This window comes from Brachyhypopomus gauderio, chromosome 2 (assembly GCF_052324685.1).
Source record: "Brachyhypopomus gauderio isolate BG-103 chromosome 2, BGAUD_0.2, whole genome shotgun sequence".
Classification (NCBI taxonomy): domain Eukaryota; kingdom Metazoa; phylum Chordata; class Actinopteri; order Gymnotiformes; family Hypopomidae; genus Brachyhypopomus; species Brachyhypopomus gauderio.
Window position 1 is genome coordinate 9,859,084 of NC_135212.1, and position 20,096 is coordinate 9,879,179.

The window sequence follows — 20,096 nt, forward strand, 5'->3', positions numbered from 1 at the left end:
TCTTATTGTAAAAACTGACTTTTACTTTTTGTAAGGTGTTGGTTTTTATTTAAGCGAACTCTGGTTTTGTGGTATGCGCGGAGTGATATAGCAGATGCGTGTAGGGAGAGGTACATTCATTAGTTTGGAATGTGACTGTTTTGAAAAGGATGTTGGGAGATCCACTTCCAAACACAAGGTAATGTTTGTATCGCTGAGACTTGACTTACTTTCCGAGAACGAGTATATTTATTTTACTACACGACAAGATATTTACAGCTAGTCGTTTATTTTTTATTCTCCTTTAACTGGCAATTGATTTTTAATTAACTTTTTAGAGTTTCAGTGTTTTTATATTCTCAACAGAAGAAAACAAGTTTTCTCTTTGTAACAAGCTACCTGTTATTGGGCCTGCTGTGCATCACTAAGTTTTAATAAATACCCATGTTACTGTCTAAGACTTGTCCATAAACGTGTGTAGGCTACATGTAGGCTGAAGATAAAGGGGGCATGGTAGTCATATAGCCTACACTCTTCCAGCAAGCTCTGTCAAAATCAAATAGTTTTCACTAAGAATCTCAGAACTGGTGTAATAAAAACCTATAACGATGCCATACATTCATAGCTGAGGCAGTGAATCTAGATATTGGATTGTTCTTTTATAAGTGGTTTACACAGGCAAGATGATTAAAGTAACTAACATGCAACAGAAGAAATACAAGAATAAAGTGAAACAATAATTTGAAAATCTATTTACTAATTCACATGAACAATCAGAAATGAAACTGTACTCTATGACTGCACACATTATATATTGTTTACACACACACACGAGAGAGAGAGAGAGATTAAAACTGGTAGTGAAGTACACAAAGTTTCCAGAGAAACGGGACATTTTGATCAGCTGGGCACGCAAAATGCTTCTCTATGAAAAATAAAGTTCCAAGAGTGGAGATCAGTTCTTTTTCTTTTAATTTCCTAATTTCATTGCTGCCATAGCAACAACTGGCAATGCAAACAAATTAATACAATGTCCATTAGTATTAAAATGCCTTGACACTGGAAATGACAAATCCATAATCTTGATCTAAAGGTGTTCAACAAAACGATCAGCAAGTCTTCTCTTGGTATCTCCAATATAAATCTAATTACATCTCTTGAAAGTAATGGAGTAGACAATTCCCACAGTAATGCATGAGGATGAAAAGCTAATGACAATTGATCCTTTTTCTGAGCTGGTTATTTTAGTGTCTAGGGTGTTAATACCCCAGACACTATAGGGTGTTAATACATTTACATGTAGTACATATATCTCCTTTCTCTCCTCATCTCCTTATATATATATATATATATATATATAAAATCATCACCAATGTGTTTCTCTTCAAACCAGATGAATGCATATGCTCTCATCTCCTCCTTCCCTCCTTTCACTGAAATATATGATGTTTACTGGATATGTGACAAAAATCGGATCTACCATTTTTAATGAGGCCAGTTTAAATGTGGAGTGTGTGAGTTGATCAGCCCTCATATCTACTACAAGCTAGGCAAAGGCTGCTGAGACTGTGCCAGTATTTAGTCTCAGTACACTAAGACATGCTCCCTACTGTCGCAGTGTGTGTGTAAGTGTTTTTCTTCCTCAAACCAGTAAATTCAGTAGTCAGTGGCAGTGCACAGAGTGAACAAGTCACACAACTGACCCTTTGTTTGTCCGCTAGAGCCCAAAGCAGTACTGCTCACTTTGCTCTCAGTCAAGATGTAGAAAAATAACATCCATCATAATATCGTTATAAATGCAGTACATATTTGAAAAGAACATCAAACCTATTTTCTTAGTATTATACTGGTTCTAAATTAAAGCATTTAAAAACACAAACATATATGATGTATATGGATGTTATTAAGCCTCTTACATTCTGAGCATCAAAGCCATTAGCATAGTAAGTAAGCTACTGGAAGGATGTGTTTGACAACTACACACACACCACAAGTTCAGGAAAGTGTATCATCACATCAAGAGCAAGACAGATGCGTGACCTCTGACCTCTGTGAGGACATCTTTTCAGACTCGCCCTGAACAATAATAGGTATAACTTGATTACATATTTAAAGTACTACACAAATATACAAAAGTATTGATTAATAAATGAGTCACAGAAAATCAGTTGCAAACGTACAATTCCAAATCAGAAAATAATGATGATTAAAAGCTGATTATCTAATTTAAATGTAAAATGGAATATGGAGTTTTTAAAAAAGAAAGGCTGCAAATACGATGTCCTTACAAGTAGCTGCTCCTTTCTTCTCCCTGTAGAAAAAGAAATATGCATAAGGAAAAATGAAAATGCACAGTACTTTTTATACATATTTCTATTATATATTTCTATAGATGTTGCTGCTTACAATTCTAAGAACATAATACATTCTGGAGGCAGTTGTAGGCATCCTGTTTTGGCACTGTGTTTTTTTTAAACAAGAAATCAATACTATGGTATGATTTAAGTTGGTTTGGGATTGATGCAGTTTAATGAGACATCACTGGGTTCAGGCCTTAGGTGCACAGAAAAATGTATGTTGTTGTATACAAAATATACCGTAGTTCCCTATTTCATGGTTAGAATCATTATTCAAAAATCATGGAACGACACTGAAAACCTTTTCATATTATTGTTTTAGAACAATGGCTAGAGAGAACCAGAGAGAAAACACCTTGATCAGTTCATTAAGGATGATAACAGGGGTCAATGTTTAAAGTCCAATTCCATTTTCTCCCCAGACCAGTTCTTGACCCACAACATGATGAGAGCTAGTTCAGACAATCATGTTCAATTTGATCCACCTTCTCCAGTATCATCATGTTGATGGCACATTATTTCTTGCAATCATTAATTGCGAGATATGATGCATCACCAACAATTACATTACTTTGGCTCATGAATTATGTTATATATATTTATCATCATATAAGGTTTCAACGCTGTTTGTGAAATCCTTTTCACAATAAACACAAATTGGTCAGAAAAAAAACAAATAAATGAACATTTTTCATTACCATTAGCCGTTGTCAGTGTCTTTCCAGTGAATTTGTCATTCCCATCTTTTAAAGGTCAAAATGATAAAATCAAACAAAGGCTTGTTTCATGTTAGCACATGTATCCTGCATCATCTGTCCTGTATTCTTTGTGTATTAGTCATGCACCGATACTACAGTAAAACAGAAAGCAAAGCCCCCTGGCCTGTGGGAGGAGAGGACAGGGAACACATTACAACATGGAGTTTGCAGGTGGAAGGTTTTCGTACGAGAGGTTTTCATCTACTGGATGTCTAGTTGGCTGAAAAATACATTTTCATTGGACTGATGGACATGGTAAGTTTACAAGATATATACAAATTACTTGGTTGTCTTAGAGAAAATGGAATGTCCCTTTAATCAAATGCCATCCTAATGATTCAGTGTTTGCTGGATTCTCAGAGCTGTTTCTTGTTTTTTAGTTATTTATTTTTAGTTATTTTATTTATTCATATTATTTAATTTATTTTTTTGTTATTCAAGCTCACGGGTTGTTGTTGTTTTCCTTTTTTATTGGGAGATCCTCTTTGCTACCATGATGAGCGTGAACGTGCCTGTCTGTTTTTGTGTGTGCGTGTGTGTGTGTGTGTGTTCATTCAGATTGTAAGACCATACCTTTGTAGGAGTTTCATCAGAAGTAGCATATGGAAATATAGACATTTTGGTTCTCACACACAGGTGACACATTCAAACTCGCTAAAACCAACAATGTACAAATGCTCAGCAGTTTAAACAAGCGACACAGGGAGCCTCAGACGAGACGTGGGTCGTTTTGAATGAAGAGGTTGTTTAGCTCATTCGACTGAGAAGTGGCTCCTGTCCTTTCATGCACTGATGAGAGTTGACCTCCCGAAGACTCCAGCTACCTTATGGGAAATTTATTTCAGCCTTCAATCGCAGAGATGGTTTTGTTTCTTTAGCTGATTTGTGGACAAATCGAAGTCGAGTAACCAACACGGTCATTGGTGGCATTAAGATGGAGACGTCCTCTAATCTCACCGTCCCCTGTCCCTTTCAGCCTGCCATCTTTGCCTCCCTCCCTCCCTCCACCTTTCTTCCTCTCGTGATGTCACCTGTGCCACGTCTTGCTTTCCCAGCATGCACATGCACTAATAAAACAAGACACAGGTCAAATCGGCAGATTTCATAGCATGGCAAGGGAAACTGAGCTCTCATGAATGCCGCAATTCAGGATTCAGCACCAGGCAGTTTACTGTGCTTAGAGAGAGGGAGAGAGAGAGAGAGAGAGAGAGAGAAAGAGAGAGAGAGAGAGAGACCTAGAGGCTAGGATGACCCAAAGTCACTATCATCTTCACTTGACAGGTATGCTAGGTATGGATGACAATGTTCTATTATAACGGCAGATTACGCCTACTGAAAGCCTCTTAATTAACCCTATAATGCAAACACACAGACACATATAGTGGAACCACCAATGTCAACTTTTCCCATTTCAAATCATCCAGGTTTTTTTTTTTTTTTGTATAGTTTTTTTTTTTTAGAAAACACTGTATTCCACCGTTCTGTATCCATCACAATTACAACCCATTACAATCTTGTTGCTTAGCAATGGGTTCTGGTTAAGCACCTTTAAAAAAAATCAAACACTTCAATGAAGATATTTGTGGGATGAGGCTCACCCTGAATCTACGCAGAAACAAGGACAAACGGCGTACCCACCTAGACCCTAACGCTGTTCCACGGTGGGCTTCTGGCTGCCAAGGTTCCCTCTGGAAGGCCTGTAAATTGTCCATCAGGCTTCAAGGTAAGCCAGTAACCACCAGATCCATTAATAGCATCTGTAGAACATAAACGAAGACAAACCAAATGGCAAAAAAACCCCCAAAACTACGAACGCAGTAGTCTAAAACAGGAGGGGGGAGAATGCAGTATTCCTGTCTTGCCTGCATGCGTGTGTGTAGTGTGTATACTCATCCTGCTTTCTCCTGAGAGGGGGTGGGGGGAGCAGTGACACCCTGAAATTTAAGCCTTTTTTGGGGGGGAAAGATACTCAAATCAGGCCCTCTCTCCCCAGGAGCCATTAGGCACGGTTTGGTAGCCAGCATTACACGACTTCAAGGGCTGGGCACAAAAGAATGAAACCCACTCTACTTTCACAGAAAAAGGCTTCAAATGCACTTTGGTGCCTTTTCTCCCAAAATGCCATGATCTGTTGTCCCTGGCCGCACGAGGGTAGGAGAGGGACAGTTCGGCTGCTCGGACAACTAGCGAGATGCTCGGACGACTAGCGAGATGCTGGGATGAGCGGTGCGAAGCAGCCTATACACCACCATGGAGACGCATCACGATGAACCGCTCAGAGAACACACGGGCGCCGTTTCTCCTTCGCACCACAATCTCAGATTCTGCCTCTGTGTTTTCACACTTTCACAGGCATGCGCGCGCGCACAAACACACACACACGTACACCAGTGTATACACTAGATCCATCTAGATACACTAGATCCATCTAGATACACTAGATCCATCTAGATACACTAGATGTGGCATGTTGCTCCTGCTTTTGTGCGAGCCAGGGGACCGTGCGCATGCTAACAGCATTAGCAAAAATGGACACTGTGTGCTTAGAATACGTGTAATTAAATTTAACAGGAAATATTTCATAAAAATATCAATTATATATATATATATATATATATATATATATATATATATATATATATATATATATATATATATATATATATATAATGTATTTCAGTATATATTGTGTCTATTTTTAAAAATTATTTATTTCTATCATTGCTTTTCAAGTCCTTATGTCTGTATTTCCATTATTATTACTTATTCTCATATTACCACATTTATATATATTTTTTTTAAATAGAAGGATTTCTGTACTTTTTTACCATTTGTTGGCCAAATATTTAGCAAAAAACAACTAAATACTACAAATATTACATTCCTGATAATGGAAATTACATTACTATGTTTATATTTACTGTTAATTTACCTACAGGTTAACGGGTAGTAGAAATAGAAATAATTTTCTGTCATTTCATTCTACAGGCACCTCTGAGACCAGTAAATGAGTCTAGACTTTACTGTAAACACAGGCTGCCACAGCAGTGTATGTGTATGTTTCTTCTTCATTAAACCTAAACGTCACTAAACATCCAGTGAGAAGGGTGAAGGGATACAGATGTATAGGATCAGTGGGTGTGACTCCTAGTCCTGTCAGAGCTAATGCACTGATGTGAGAACAGCTCTCTGAGTCTGGATGACAATCTTGCCTATTAAAGAAAAATTCCATATCTTCATAAATTATGTACCTCGTGGAACCCTCCAACGAAGCAAACAAGAAAAGCTTTAACAGTGCATCACTGTGTGTGATTACTAATGTGAGGCTGTGTGTGATTACTAATGTGACTGCACCAAGGACCAGTTTTCTCTTTATCGTGATGCCAAAGCTGAAAGAGTTTCATGAGGGGTGGGGGAGAAGAGGTGTGATCCAGGTATCACATGCATTTGCGCTAAACAGCACAATACTGCTGTGTAAGCAAAATATTTACATTTGACCCAGCTGAAATGTGCTTAGAATCCCTGTGGTGTCCTGGGAAGAGCGTGAGGTACTTGAACACACTGTGTGTCTTACGGTAAACTGTCTTATCACACAGTGTAGTTGCCCAGGAGGGGCAAGAGGGAACACCAGCAAGGGTGTTTCTTCCCAAATATGACCCACCTCCATCTCTCTCTCTCTCTCCCTCTCTCTCTCTCTCTCTCTCTCTCTCTCTCTCTCTCTCTGGGAAGGGGAGGATAGGAGTTGCAGTAATTACAAACCCACTGACACTATAAAAGATGCTTTCCCAAGGGAAGGCTGTGTGTGTGTGTGTGTGTGTGTGTGTGTGTGTGTGTGTGTGTGTGTGTGTGTGTGTGTGTGTGTGTGTGTGTGTTTGTGTGTGTGTGTGTGTGTGTGTGTGTGTGTGTACGCATGAGCTGGGTGTGTTGGGTAGCACCCATCGTAATAACACACTAGCCAGCAGTAGCCCTCTCTCCCCTCCTCTTCCTCCACGCCCCTCCCCCGCACCTCCGTCTCTCCACCTTCCTCCACCTCCACCTCTCCACGCACTGCAGCACAACTCTTCCCAACCGTGGTCTGGCTCTTCCTGGCTGTGGCCCGACGCCCCGTTTCCCCGAGCGTGGTCCGACACGGCTGTTCCTGACTGTGTCTGCACGCCGGTGTCGCATCGCGGCACGAGGTCGGATGCCGAACGCCAACCTAACCAGCTTCAGCACCACAGGCTGTTTGTATTAATGAGAATAATGTGCAGAGATCACAAACTGGGGGCCAGTTGACAGTGAGGATTTTGCTGTGTTTCTAACGGACAGATCACTACCGCATCTCTTCCATTCAGTCTTCTCCTTGACTAGAATCCCCTAATGCTCCCGCATACGTGCACACATTAGCTGTTTCTTTGTTATGGCTTTTTCTTTCCCATTCTGCTTATGAAGCTCAAGAGATGTAATTAATTTAATTGCCACTAGTGAGTGTGTGTGTGTGTGTGTGTGTGTGTGTGTGTGTGTGTGTGTGCGTGCGTGTGTGTGTGTGTGTGTGTGTGTGTGTGTGTGTGTGTGTGGATCTGTTCTCTCATCTCTACAGAAGCAGGCCATCGTTGGAACAGATGCTTTGATCTGTATTATTAATGTATTTGAATCAAAGGAGACATTTGACCATTTTTTACTTTTTTCTCCATAATCTGGCTTTTAAAATTGTGAGTAGTTAGGAGGATATTAAGTAAATTATCCTGAGAGGATATTAAGTAAATTAATTAACTATTCAACTAATATATCAGCTATTGTGCTTAGTGATAGGTGATTTGAACTTTGTATGTGTAAAGATTTACCCTCTTGAGCCACCGTCTATCTTTAGTGTGAGTAAATCGCCCCGTATGGATGACTCTGGGTTTTCTGGGAGGAATGTCAGCATGTGATAAAAATCAGTAGCAAACAAGAAAGACACAACCCCCCAAAGCCCCCCAACCCCTACTATCAGAACTCTCCCGCACAGTGCTTTAATACTGAATGTGGTCAAGCTTTTATGGGTGCACACAAACACACACACACACACGTCTTATCCTATGCTCGATGTTTGTGGCACCTGAAGACTCTTTCCAGAGATCTGACATTAATCCAGCGCATTCTCACTGAATACCAAGCAGACTGCAGAAGAGAACACTGGTTTTATCCCTCACTGCCTAATGTGAATGTTGATTAAAGTCAGCAGGGGGTATAGCTTCACACACACACACACACACACACACACACACACACACACACACACACACACACACACACACACACACACACACACACACACACACACATTTAGTCAAAGTAACTATCTCTTTGAAAAACTTGGCAGCTAAACCCCTCAAAACACACAGACTCGCAATTTGTCAAAGCAATAATCACTTTGAAAAGTGGCAGCCATACCCCTAAAAGCACACACATGAAATTAGACATGTTTGCCCGGCTGTTTTTTCAAACCCCACTGGCTCTGTTCTCTGCCTGCTCTATACGGCCATGTCTGTTCTCCTTACGAGCAAGAGAGGACCCGCCATTTTGAACCGAATAAGGAAAACGTTGTATTTCAGTTTTCATATGGCGATGTGCTCTATAATATTTATACTTTCACTATAAAGCCCAACAGCAATGCTAAACTCTGCTTAATGTGCTTCTATAAAATATAAACATTATATAAGCATACAAGCTTATATAAATACAGGATTTTTTCTAAATCCATTTCTTCTCAAAAACAGGACATTGGAAGGAAGGCTTCAATAATCCATCAGATTCTCCCACAACACAAATGCAAGATCACAAAGTCTCCATTTCATTTTAGATATGCAGTTATTACAGGGTATGCGAAAGCTGTGCATTCGTTTTCATAAGTGGTGCTGGCATAATTGTTCATAAATGTAATTGTCATTTGTAGTTGTGAACAGAAGTGTCAGTGATTGAGCACATACGTAATGGATGTGTCAGTGTGGTTTGCTAAGCAACTGATGGTGCTTTTGCCCAGACACTGATCAGCAATTATTTCAGAGATGCTACAAATTACAGTTGCTACAGAAATGCTATGAGGCTTTCAGAGAACAAAATATCAGGTTGATTTCCCATTCTTAAATCCCAGACCTCTGGTCCTAACATCCACCCTCTGCTTCTCCAGAGATAATAAATATTTGAATTGTTAAGACAAGTAATCTGCTGTCACACTGTGCTTATGATCTTTAGCAAAGTTTTCTAGATGCCATTAGCTGATCAGGCATCAGCATTAGTACAGTGGCCTCTGTAAACTTTAATTATGTTTCAGCCTGTGTTGGCAGCAAGCAAGAGTGAAACCAGTGATGACCACGAGGGGTTGGCCCACCACTGTGCAGGTTAATGCTGAAGTGTGACACGTCTCAGATGAAGCAGGTTAATGCTGAAGTGTGACACGTCTCAGATGAAGCAGGTTAATGCTGAACTGTGACACGTCTCAGATGAAGCAGGTTAATGCTGAAGTGTGACATGTCTCAGATGAAGCAGGTTAAGGCTGAAGTGTGACACGTCTCAGATGAAGCAGGTTAATGTTGAACTGTGACACGTCTCAAATCAAGCAGGTTAATGCTGAACTGTGACACGTCTCAGATGAAGCAGGTTAATGCTGAACTGTGACACGTCTCAGATGAAGCAGGTTAATGCTGAACTGTGACACATCTCAGATGAAGCAGGTTAATGCTGAACTGTGACACGTCTCAAATCAAGCAGGTTAATGCTGAAGTGTGACACGTCTCAGATGAAGCAGGTTAATGCTGAACTGTGACACGTCTCAAATCAAGCAGGTTAATGCTGAACTGTGACACGTCTCAGATGAAGCAGGTTAATGCTGAACTGTGACACGTCTCAGATGAAGCAGGTTAATGCTGAACTGTGACACGTCTCAGATGAAGCAGGTTAATGCTGAAGTGTGACACGTCTCACATGAAGCATGTTAATGCTAACCTGTGACACGTCTCAGATGAAGCAGGTTAATGCTGAACTGTGACACGTCTCAAATCAAGCAGGTTAATGCTGAAGTGTGACACGTCTCAGATGAAGCAGGTTAATGCTGAAGTGTGACACGTCTCAGATGAAGCAGGTTAATGCTGAAGTGTGACACGTCTCAGATGAAGCAGGTTAATGCTGAACTGTGACATGTCTCAGATGAAGCAGGTTAATGCTGAAGTGTGACACGTCTCAGATGAAGCAGGTTAATGCTGAACTGTGACACGTCTCAGATGAAGCAGGTTAATGCTGAACTGTGACACGTCTCAGATGAAGCAGGTTAATGCTGAACTGTGACACGTCTCAAATCAAGCAGGTTAATGCTGAAGTGTGACACGTCTCAGATGAAGCAGGTTAATGCTGAACTGTGACACGTCTCAGATGAAGCAGGTTAATGCTGAACTGTGACACGTCTCAGATGAAGCAGGTTAATGCTGAACTGTGACACGTCTCAGATGAAGCAGGTTAATGCTGAAGTGTGACACGTCTCAGATGAAGCAGATTAATGCTGAACTGTGACATGTCTCAGATGAAGCAGGTTAATGCTGAAGTGTGACACGTCTCAGATGAAGCAGGTTAATGCTGAACTGTGACACGTCTCAGATGAAGCAGGTTAATGCTGAACTGTGACACGTCTCAGATGAAGCAGGTTAATGCTGAAGTGTGACACGTCTCAAATCAAGCAGGTTAATGCTGAAGTGTGACACGTCTCAAATCAAGCAGGTTAATGCTGAACTGTGACACGTCTCAGATGAAGCAGGTTAATGCTGAACTGTGACACGTCTCAGATGAAGCAGGTTAATGCTGAACTGTGACACGTCTCAGATGAAGCAGGTTAATGCTGAACTGTGACACGTCTCAGATGAAGCAGGTTAATGCTGAAGTGTGACACGTCTCAGATGAAGCAGATTAATGCTGAACTGTGACATGTCTCAGATGAAGCAGGTTAATGCTGAAGTGTGACACGTCTCAGATGAAGCAGGTTAATGCTGAAGTGTGACACGTCTCAGATGAAGCAGGTTAATGCTGAACTGTGACACGTCTCAAATCAAGCAGGTTAATGCTGAACTGTGACACGTCTCAGATGAAGCAGGTTAATGCTGAAGTGTGACACGTCTCAAATCAAGCAGGTTAATGCTGAAGTGTGACACGTCTCAGATGAAGCAGGTTAATGCTGAAGTGTGACATGTCTCAGATGAAGCAGGTTAATGCTGAAGTGTGACACGTCTCAGATGAAGCAGGTTATTGCTGAACTGTGACACGTCTCAGATGAAGCAGGTTAATGCTGAACTGTGACACGTCTCAGATGAAGCAGGTTAATGCTGAAGTGTGACACGTCTCAAATCAAGCAGGTTAATGCTGAACTGTGACACGTCTCAGATGAAGCAGGTTAATGCTGAACTGTGACACGTCTCAGATGAAGCAGGTTAATGCTGAACTGTGACACGTCTCAGATGAAGCAGGTTAATGCTGAAGTGTGACACGTCTCAGATGAAGCAGATTAATGCTGAACTGTGACATGTCTCAGATGAAGCAGGTTAATGCTGAAGTGTGACACGTCTCAGATGAAGCAGGTTAATGCTGAACTGTGACACGTCTCAGATGAAGCAGGTTAATGCTGAACTGTGACACGTCTCAAATCAAGCAGGTTAATGCTGAACTGTGACACGTCTCAGATGAAGCAGGTTAATGCTGAACTGTGACACGTCTCAAATCAAGCAGGTTAATGCTGAAGTGTGACACGTCTCAGATGAAGCAGGTTAATGCTGAAGTGTGACATGTCTCAGATGAAGCAGGTTAATGCTGAAGTGTGACACGTCTCAGATGAAGCAGGTTAATGCTGAAGTGTGACACGTCTCAGATGAAGCAGGTTAATGCTGAAGTGTGACACGTCTCAGATGAAGCAGGTTAATGCTGAACTGTGACACGTCTCAGATGAAGCAGGTTAATGCTGAAGTGTGACACGTCTCAGATGAAGCAGGTTAATGCTGAACTGTGACATGTCTCAGATGAAGCAGGTTAATGCTGAAGTGTGACACGTCTCAGATGAAGCAGGTTAATGCTGAACTGTGACATGTCTCAGATGAAGCAGGTTAATGCTGAACTGTGACACGTCTCAGATGAAGCAGGTTAATGCTGAACTGTGACACGTCTCAAATCAAGCAGGTTAATGCTGAAGTGTGACACGTCTCAGATGAAGCAGGTTAATGCTGAACTGTGACATGTCTCAGATGAAGCAGGTTAATGCTGAAGTGTGACACGTCTCAGATGAAGCAGGTTAATGCTGAAGTGTGACACGTCTCAGATTAAGCAGGTTAATGCTGAACTGTGACACGTCTCAGATGAAGCAGGTTAATGCTGAACTGTGACACATCTCAGATGAAGCAGGTTAATGCTGAACTGTGACACGTCTCAGATGAAGCAGGTTAATGCTGAACTGTGACACGTCTCAGATGAAGCAGGTTAATGCTGAACTGTGACACGTCTCAGATGAAGCAGGTTAATGCTGAACTGTGACACGTCTCAGATGAAGCAGGTTAATGCTGAACTGTGACACGTCTCAGATGAAGCAGGTTAATGCTGAACTGTGACACGTCTCAGATGAAGCAGGTTAATGCTGAACTGTGACACGTCTCAGATGAAGCAGGTTAATGCTGAACTGTGACATGTCTCAGATGAAGCAGGTTAATGCTGAACTGTGACACGTCTCAAATCAAGCAGGTTAATGCTGAACTGTGACACGTCTCAGATGAAGCAGGTTAATCTGAACTGTGACACGTCTCAAATCAAGCAGGTTAATGCTGAAGTGTGACACGTCTCAGATGAAGCAGGTTAATGCTGAAGTGTGACACGTCTCAGATGAAGCAGGTTAATGCTGAAGTGTGACACGTCTCAGATGAAGCAGGTTAATGCTGAACTGTGACACGTCTCAGATGAAGCAGGTTAATGCTGAAGTGTTACACGTCTCAGATGAAGCAGGTTAATGCTGAACTGTGACACGTCTCAGATGAAGCAGGTTAATGCTGAAGTGTGACACGTCTCAGATGAAGCAGGTTAATGCTGAACTGTGACACGTCTCAGATGAAGCAGGTTAATGCTGAAGTGTGACACGTCTCAGATGAAGCAGGTTAATGCTGAAGTGTGACACGTCTCAGATGAAGCAGGTTAATGCTGAACTGTGACACGTCTCAGATGAAGCAGGTTAATGCTGAACTGTGACACGTCTCAGATGAAGCAGGTTAATGCTGAACTGTGACACGTCTCAAATCAAGCAGGTTAATTCTGAAGTGTGACACGTCTCAAATCAAGCAGGTTAATGCTGAACTGTGACACGTCTCAGATGAAGCAGGTTAATGCTGAACTGTGACATGTCTCAGATGAAGCAGGTTAATGCTGAACTGTGACACGTCTCAGATGAAGCAGGTTAATGCTGAAGTGTGACACGTCTCAGATGAAGCAGATTAATGCTGAACTGTGACATGTCTCAGATGAAGCAGGTTAATGCTGAAGTGTGACACGTCTCAGATGAAGCAGGTTAATGCTGAAGTGTGACACGTCTCAGATGAAGCAGGTTAATGCTGAACTGTGACACGTCTCAGATGAAGCAGGTTAATGCTGAACTGTGACACATCTCAGATGAAGCAGGTTAATGCTGAACTGTGACACGTCTCAGATGAAGCAGGTTAATGCTGAACTGTGACACGTCTCAGATGAAGCAGGTTAATGCTGAACTGTGACACGTCTCAGATGAAGCAGGTTAATGCTGAACTGTGACACGTCTCAGATGAAGCAGGTTAATGCTGAACTGTGACACGTCTCAAATCAAGCAGGTTAATGCTGAACTGTGACACGTCTCAGATGAAGCAGGTTAATGCTGAACTGTGACACGTCTCAAATCAAGCAGGTTAATGCTGAAGTGTGACACGTCTCAGATGAAGCAGGTTAATGCTGAAGTGTGACATGTCTCAGATGAAGCAGGTTAATGCTGAAGTGTGACACGTCTCAGATGAAGCAGGTTATTGCTGAACTGTGACACGTCTCAGATGAAGCAGGTTAATGCTGAACTGTGACACGTCTCAGATGAAGCAGGTTAATGCTGAAGTGTGACACGTCTCAAATCAAGCAGGTTAATGCTGAACTGTGACACGTCTCAGATGAAGCAGGTTAATGCTGAACTGTGACACGTCTCAGATGAAGCAGGTTAATGCTGAACTGTGACACGTCTCAGATGAAGCAGGTTAATGCTGAAGTGTGACACGTCTCAGATGAAGCAGATTAATGCTGAACTGTGACATGTCTCAGATGAAGCAGGTTAATGCTGAAGTGTGACACGTCTCAGATGAAGCAGGTTAATGCTGAACTGTGACACGTCTCAGATGAAGCAGGTTAATGCTGAACTGTGACACGTCTCAAATCAAGCAGGTTAATGCTGAACTGTGACACGTCTCAGATGAAGCAGGTTAATGCTGAACTGTGACACGTCTCAAATCAAGCAGGTTAATGCTGAAGTGTGACACGTCTCAGATGAAGCAGGTTAATGCTGAAGTGTGACATGTCTCAGATGAAGCAGGTTAATGCTGAAGTGTGACACGTCTCAGATGAAGCAGGTTAATGCTGAAGTGTGACACGTCTCAGATGAAGCAGGTTAATGCTGAAGTGTGACACGTCTCAGATGAAGCAGGTTAATGCTGAACTGTGACACGTCTCAGATGAAGCAGGTTAATGCTGAAGTGTGACACGTCTCAGATGAAGCAGGTTAATGCTGAACTGTGACATGTCTCAGATGAAGCAGGTTAATGCTGAAGTGTGACACGTCTCAGATGAAGCAGGTTAATGCTGAACTGTGACATGTCTCAGATGAAGCAGGTTAATGCTGAACTGTGACACGTCTCAGATGAAGCAGGTTAATGCTGAACTGTGACACGTCTCAAATCAAGCAGGTTAATGCTGAAGTGTGACACGTCTCAGATGAAGCAGGTTAATGCTGAACTGTGACATGTCTCAGATGAAGCAGGTTAATGCTGAAGTGTGACACGTCTCAGATGAAGCAGGTTAATGCTGAAGTGTGACACGTCTCAGATTAAGCAGGTTAATGCTGAACTGTGACACGTCTCAGATGAAGCAGGTTAATGCTGAACTGTGACACATCTCAGATGAAGCAGGTTAATGCTGAACTGTGACACGTCTCAGATGAAGCAGGTTAATGCTGAACTGTGACACGTCTCAGATGAAGCAGGTTAATGCTGAACTGTGACACGTCTCAGATGAAGCAGGTTAATGCTGAACTGTGACACGTCTCAGATGAAGCAGGTTAATGCTGAACTGTGACACGTCTCAGATGAAGCAGGTTAATGCTGAACTGTGACATGTCTCAGATGAAGCAGGTTAATGCTGAACTGTGACACGTCTCAAATCAAGCAGGTTAATGCTGAACTGTGACACGTCTCAGATGAAGCAGGTTAATCTGAACTGTGACACGTCTCAAATCAAGCAGGTTAATGCTGAAGTGTGACACGTCTCAGATGAAGCAGGTTAATGCTGAAGTGTGACACGTCTCAGATGAAGCAGGTTAATGCTGAAGTGTGACACGTCTCAGATGAAGCAGGTTAATGCTGAACTGTGACACGTCTCAGATGAAGCAGGTTAATGCTGAAGTGTTACACGTCTCAGATGAAGCAGGTTAATGCTGAACTGTGACACGTCTCAGATGAAGCAGGTTAATGCTGAAGTGTGACACGTCTCAGATGAAGCAGGTTAATGCTGAACTGTGACACGTCTCAGATGAAGCAGGTTAATGCTGAAGTGTGACACGTCTCAGATGAAGCAGGTTAATGCTGAAGTGTGACACGTCTCAGATGAAGCAGGTTAATGCTGAACTGTGACACGTCTCAGATGAAGCAGGTTAATGCTGAACTGTGACACGTCTCAAATCAAGCAGGTTAATTCTGAAGTGTGACACGTCTCAAATCAAGCAGGTTAATGCTGAACTGTGACACGTCTCAGATGAAGCAGGTTAATGCTGAACTGTGACATGTCTCAGATGAAGCAGGTTAATGCTGAACTGTGACACGTCTCAGATGAAGCAGGTTAATGCTGAAGTGTGACACGTCTCAGATGAAGCAGATTAATGCTGAACTGTGACATGTCTCAGATGAAGCAGGTTAATGCTGAAGTGTGACACGTCTCAGATGAAGCAGGTTAATGCTGAAGTGTGACACGTCTCAGATGAAGCAGGTTAATGCTGAACTGTGACACGTCTCAGATGAAGCAGGTTAATGCTGAACTGTGACACATCTCAGATGAAGCAGGTTAATGCTGAACTGTGACACGTCTCAGATGAAGCAGGTTAATGCTGAACTGTGACACGTCTCAGATGAAGCAGGTTAATGCTGAACTGTGACACGTCTCAGATGAAGCAGGTTAATGCTGAACTGTGACACGTCTCAGATGAAGCAGGTTAATGCTGAACTGTGACACGTCTCAGATGAAGCAGGTTAATGCTGAACTGTGACATGTCTCAGATGAAGCAGGTTAATGCTGAACTGTGACACGTCTCAAATCAAGCAGGTTAATGCTGAACTGTGACACGTCTCAGATGAAGCAGGTTAATCTGAACTGTGACACGTCTCAAATCAAGCAGGTTAATGCTGAAGTGTGACACGTCTCAGATGAAGCAGGTTAATGCTGAAGTGTGACACGTCTCAGATGAAGCAGGTTAATGCTGAAGTGTGACACGTCTCAGATGAAGCAGGTTAATGCTGAACTGTGACACGTCTCAGATGAAGCAGGTTAATGCTGAAGTGTTACACATCTCAGATGAAGCAGGTTAATGCTGAACTGTGACACGTCTCAGATGAAGCAGGTTAATGCTGAAGTGTGACACGTCTCAGATGAAGCAGGTTAATGCTGAACTGTGACACGTCTCAGATGAAGCAGGTTAATGCTGAAGTGTGACACGTCTCAGATGAAGCAGGTTAATGCTGAAGTGTGACACGTCTCAGATGAAGCAGGTTAATGCTGAACTGTGACACGTCTCAGATGAAGCAGGTTAATGCTGAACTGTGACACGTCTCAGATGAAGCAGGTTAATGCTGAACTGTGACACGTCTCAAATCAAGCAGGTTAATTCTGAAGTGTGACACGTCTCAGATGAAGCAGGTTAATGCTGAAGTGTGACACGTCTCAGATGAAGCAGGTTAATGCTGAACTGTGACACGTCTCAGATGAAGCAGGTTAATGCTGAACTGTGACACGTCTCAGATGAAGCAGGTTAATGCTGAACTGTGACACGTCTCAGATGAAGCAGGTTAATGCTGAAGTGTGACACGTCTCAGATGAAGCAGATTAATGCTGAACTGTGACATGTCTCAGATGAAGCAGGTTAATGCTGAAGTGTGACACGTCTCAGATGAAGCAGGTTAATGCTGAACTGTGACACGTCTCAGATGAAGCAGGTTAATGCTGAACTGTGACACGTCTCAAATCAAGCAGGTTAATGCTGAACTGTGACACGTCTCAGATGAAGCAGGTTAATGCTGAACTGTGACACGTCTCAAATCAAGCAGGTTAATGCTGAAGTGTGACACGTCTCAGATGAAGCAGGTTAATGCTGAAGTGTGACATGTCTCAGATGAAGCAGGTTAATGCTGAAGTGTGACACGTCTCAGATGAAGCAGGTTAATGCTGAAGTGTGACACGTCTCAGATGAAGCAGGTTAATGCTGAACTGTGACACGTCTCAGATGAAGCAGGTTAATGCTGAACTGTAACACGTCTCAGATGAAGCAGGTTAATGCTGAAGTGTGACACGTCTCAGATGAAGCAGGTTAATGCTGAACTGTGACATGTCTCAGATGAAGCAGGTTAATGCTGAAGTGTGACACGTCTCAGATGAAGCAGGTTAATGCTGAACTGTGACATGTCTCAGATGAAGCAGGTTAATGCTGAACTGTGACACGTCTCAGATGAAGCAGGTTAATGCTGAACTGTGACACGTCTCAAATCAAGCAGGTTAATGCTGAAGTGTGACACGTCTCAGATGAAGCAGGTTAATGCTGAACTGTGACATGTCTCAGATGAAGCAGGTTAATGCTGAAGTGTGACACGTCTCAGATGAAGCAGGTTAATGCTGAAGTGTGACACGTCTCAGATGAAGCAGGTTAATGCTGAACTGTGACACGTCTCAGATGAAGCAGGTTAATGCTGAACTGTGACACATCTCAGATGAAGCAGGTTAATGCTGAACTGTGACACGTCTCAGATGAAGCAGGTTAATGCTGAACTGTGACACGTCTCAGATGAAGCAGGTTAATGCTGAACTGTGACACGTCTCAGATGAAGCAGGTTAATGCTGAACTGTGACACGTCTCAGATGAAGCAGGTTAATGCTGAACTGTGACACGTCTCAGATGAAGCAGGTTAATGCTGAACTGTGACATGTCTCAGATGAAGCAGGTTAATGCTGAACTGTGACACGTCTCAAATCAAGCAGGTTAATGCTGAACTGTGACACGTCTCAGATGAAGCAGGTTAATCTGAACTGTGACACGTCTCAAATCAAGCAGGTTAATGCTGAAGTGTGACACGTCTCAGATGAAGCAGGTTAATGCTGAAGTGTGACACGTCTCAGATGAAGCAGGTTAATGCTGAAGTGTGACACGTCTCAGATGAAGCAGGTTAATGCTGAACTGTGACACGTCTCAGATGAAGCAGGTTAATGCTGAAGTGTTACACGTCTCAGATGAAGCAGGTTAATGCTGAACTGTGACACGTCTCAGATGAAGCAGGTTAATGCTGAAGTGTGACACGTCTCAGATGAAGCAGGTTAATGCTGAACTGTGACACGTCTCAGATGAAGCAGGTTAATGCTGAAGTGTGACACGTCTCAGATGAAGCAGGTTAATGCTGAAGTGTGACACGTCTCAGATGAAGCAGGTTAATGCTGAACTGTGACACGTCTCAGATGAAGCAGGTTAATGCTGAACTGTGACACGTCTCAGATGAAGCAGGTTAATGCTGAAGTGTGACACGTCTCAGTTGAAGCAGGTTAATGCTGAACTGTGACATGTCTTAGATGAAGCTGGGGTTCTGTTTGACCTACCACCCCCACCCACAGCAGGACATTTTAAAAGTTCTCCATACATTCACTTTCTCCAAAGGGTTTGGGCTTTTTTCAGTTACATTCAGGGTATAGTATAGTCACAAGGCTACTTAATATCTTGATTCACTTATGTTGAAACATTTCAGATTTGTTACTTGCCTGTTCATCTAGGTGAGCTTATTAACCTTATCTGGCCCAGTAAAAGATCTTTGCACAGAATTAGCTGTAGTATAGCTTTAGATAATCTGTAGTTTAGCTGTAGTTTGTGTTTCAGCCATCTTAATGACTAAAAGCAGAAAGTCTATATTTCTGCAGTGGTACCTAGATTAAAAAAAACAAAAAAACAACCATTGACCATACAGTCACAGTGTAATACATCTGACATACCTTCTCAGTCCTGGGTTATTCAATATCAAAACAAGGTGGTTTCACTCCAACATCGCTGTGGATATTCATCACCACAGAGTTGGAATCTCCATCTTTTCTCCATCCATCCCCAGGTCCAGCGTTTGCTCACAGATATTTGGCAGCTGAAATGGAGAAAGAGAGATGAAGCATTTATAAAAGGATCTACTGGAGTCTCACTCCTCCACTCCTCTGAAGATAGAGATAGAGGCAGTAGTGCTGAAGATTCCACTTTCCTCCATCGGAAAGCCGAACTAGGGCTTTGGAAAGCTGCTGACCTTCAGCAGAGCACAGCTTGGGCCTGGAGCTGAGAAATAAACACACACACACACACACACACACACACACACACACACACACACACACACACACACACACACACACAGTCCACTGGACCATCTTCAAAGAAAGTGCTAATTTCAAAAACATTTTACCATTACTCAGAAGACGGATTGAATACTTCTCCAATTTCAAAAATATTTTTTCTTCTAGC

The 20,096-nt window shown here is 42.4% G+C and overlaps 2 long non-coding RNA genes across 2 annotated transcripts; one reads left to right on the plus strand and one right to left on the minus strand.

Annotated features, from left to right (window-relative positions):
• The first annotated feature begins 126 nt into the window (after positions 1 to 126).
• Positions 127 to 4,496, plus strand: LOC143487144 (uncharacterized). Its single transcript, XR_013123962.1, has 3 exons — positions 127 to 178; positions 3,174 to 3,349; positions 3,731 to 4,496. It is a non-coding gene; the product is annotated as an uncharacterized LOC143487144 (long non-coding RNA).
• Positions 760 to 19,711, minus strand: LOC143487133 (uncharacterized). The gene is made up of 3 exons (XR_013123951.1): positions 19,586 to 19,711; positions 4,733 to 4,851; positions 760 to 2,290 (listed from the first exon to the last, which is right to left on the minus strand). It is a non-coding gene; the product is annotated as an uncharacterized LOC143487133 (long non-coding RNA).
• Between the last annotated feature and the right edge of the window lie 385 nt (positions 19,712 to 20,096).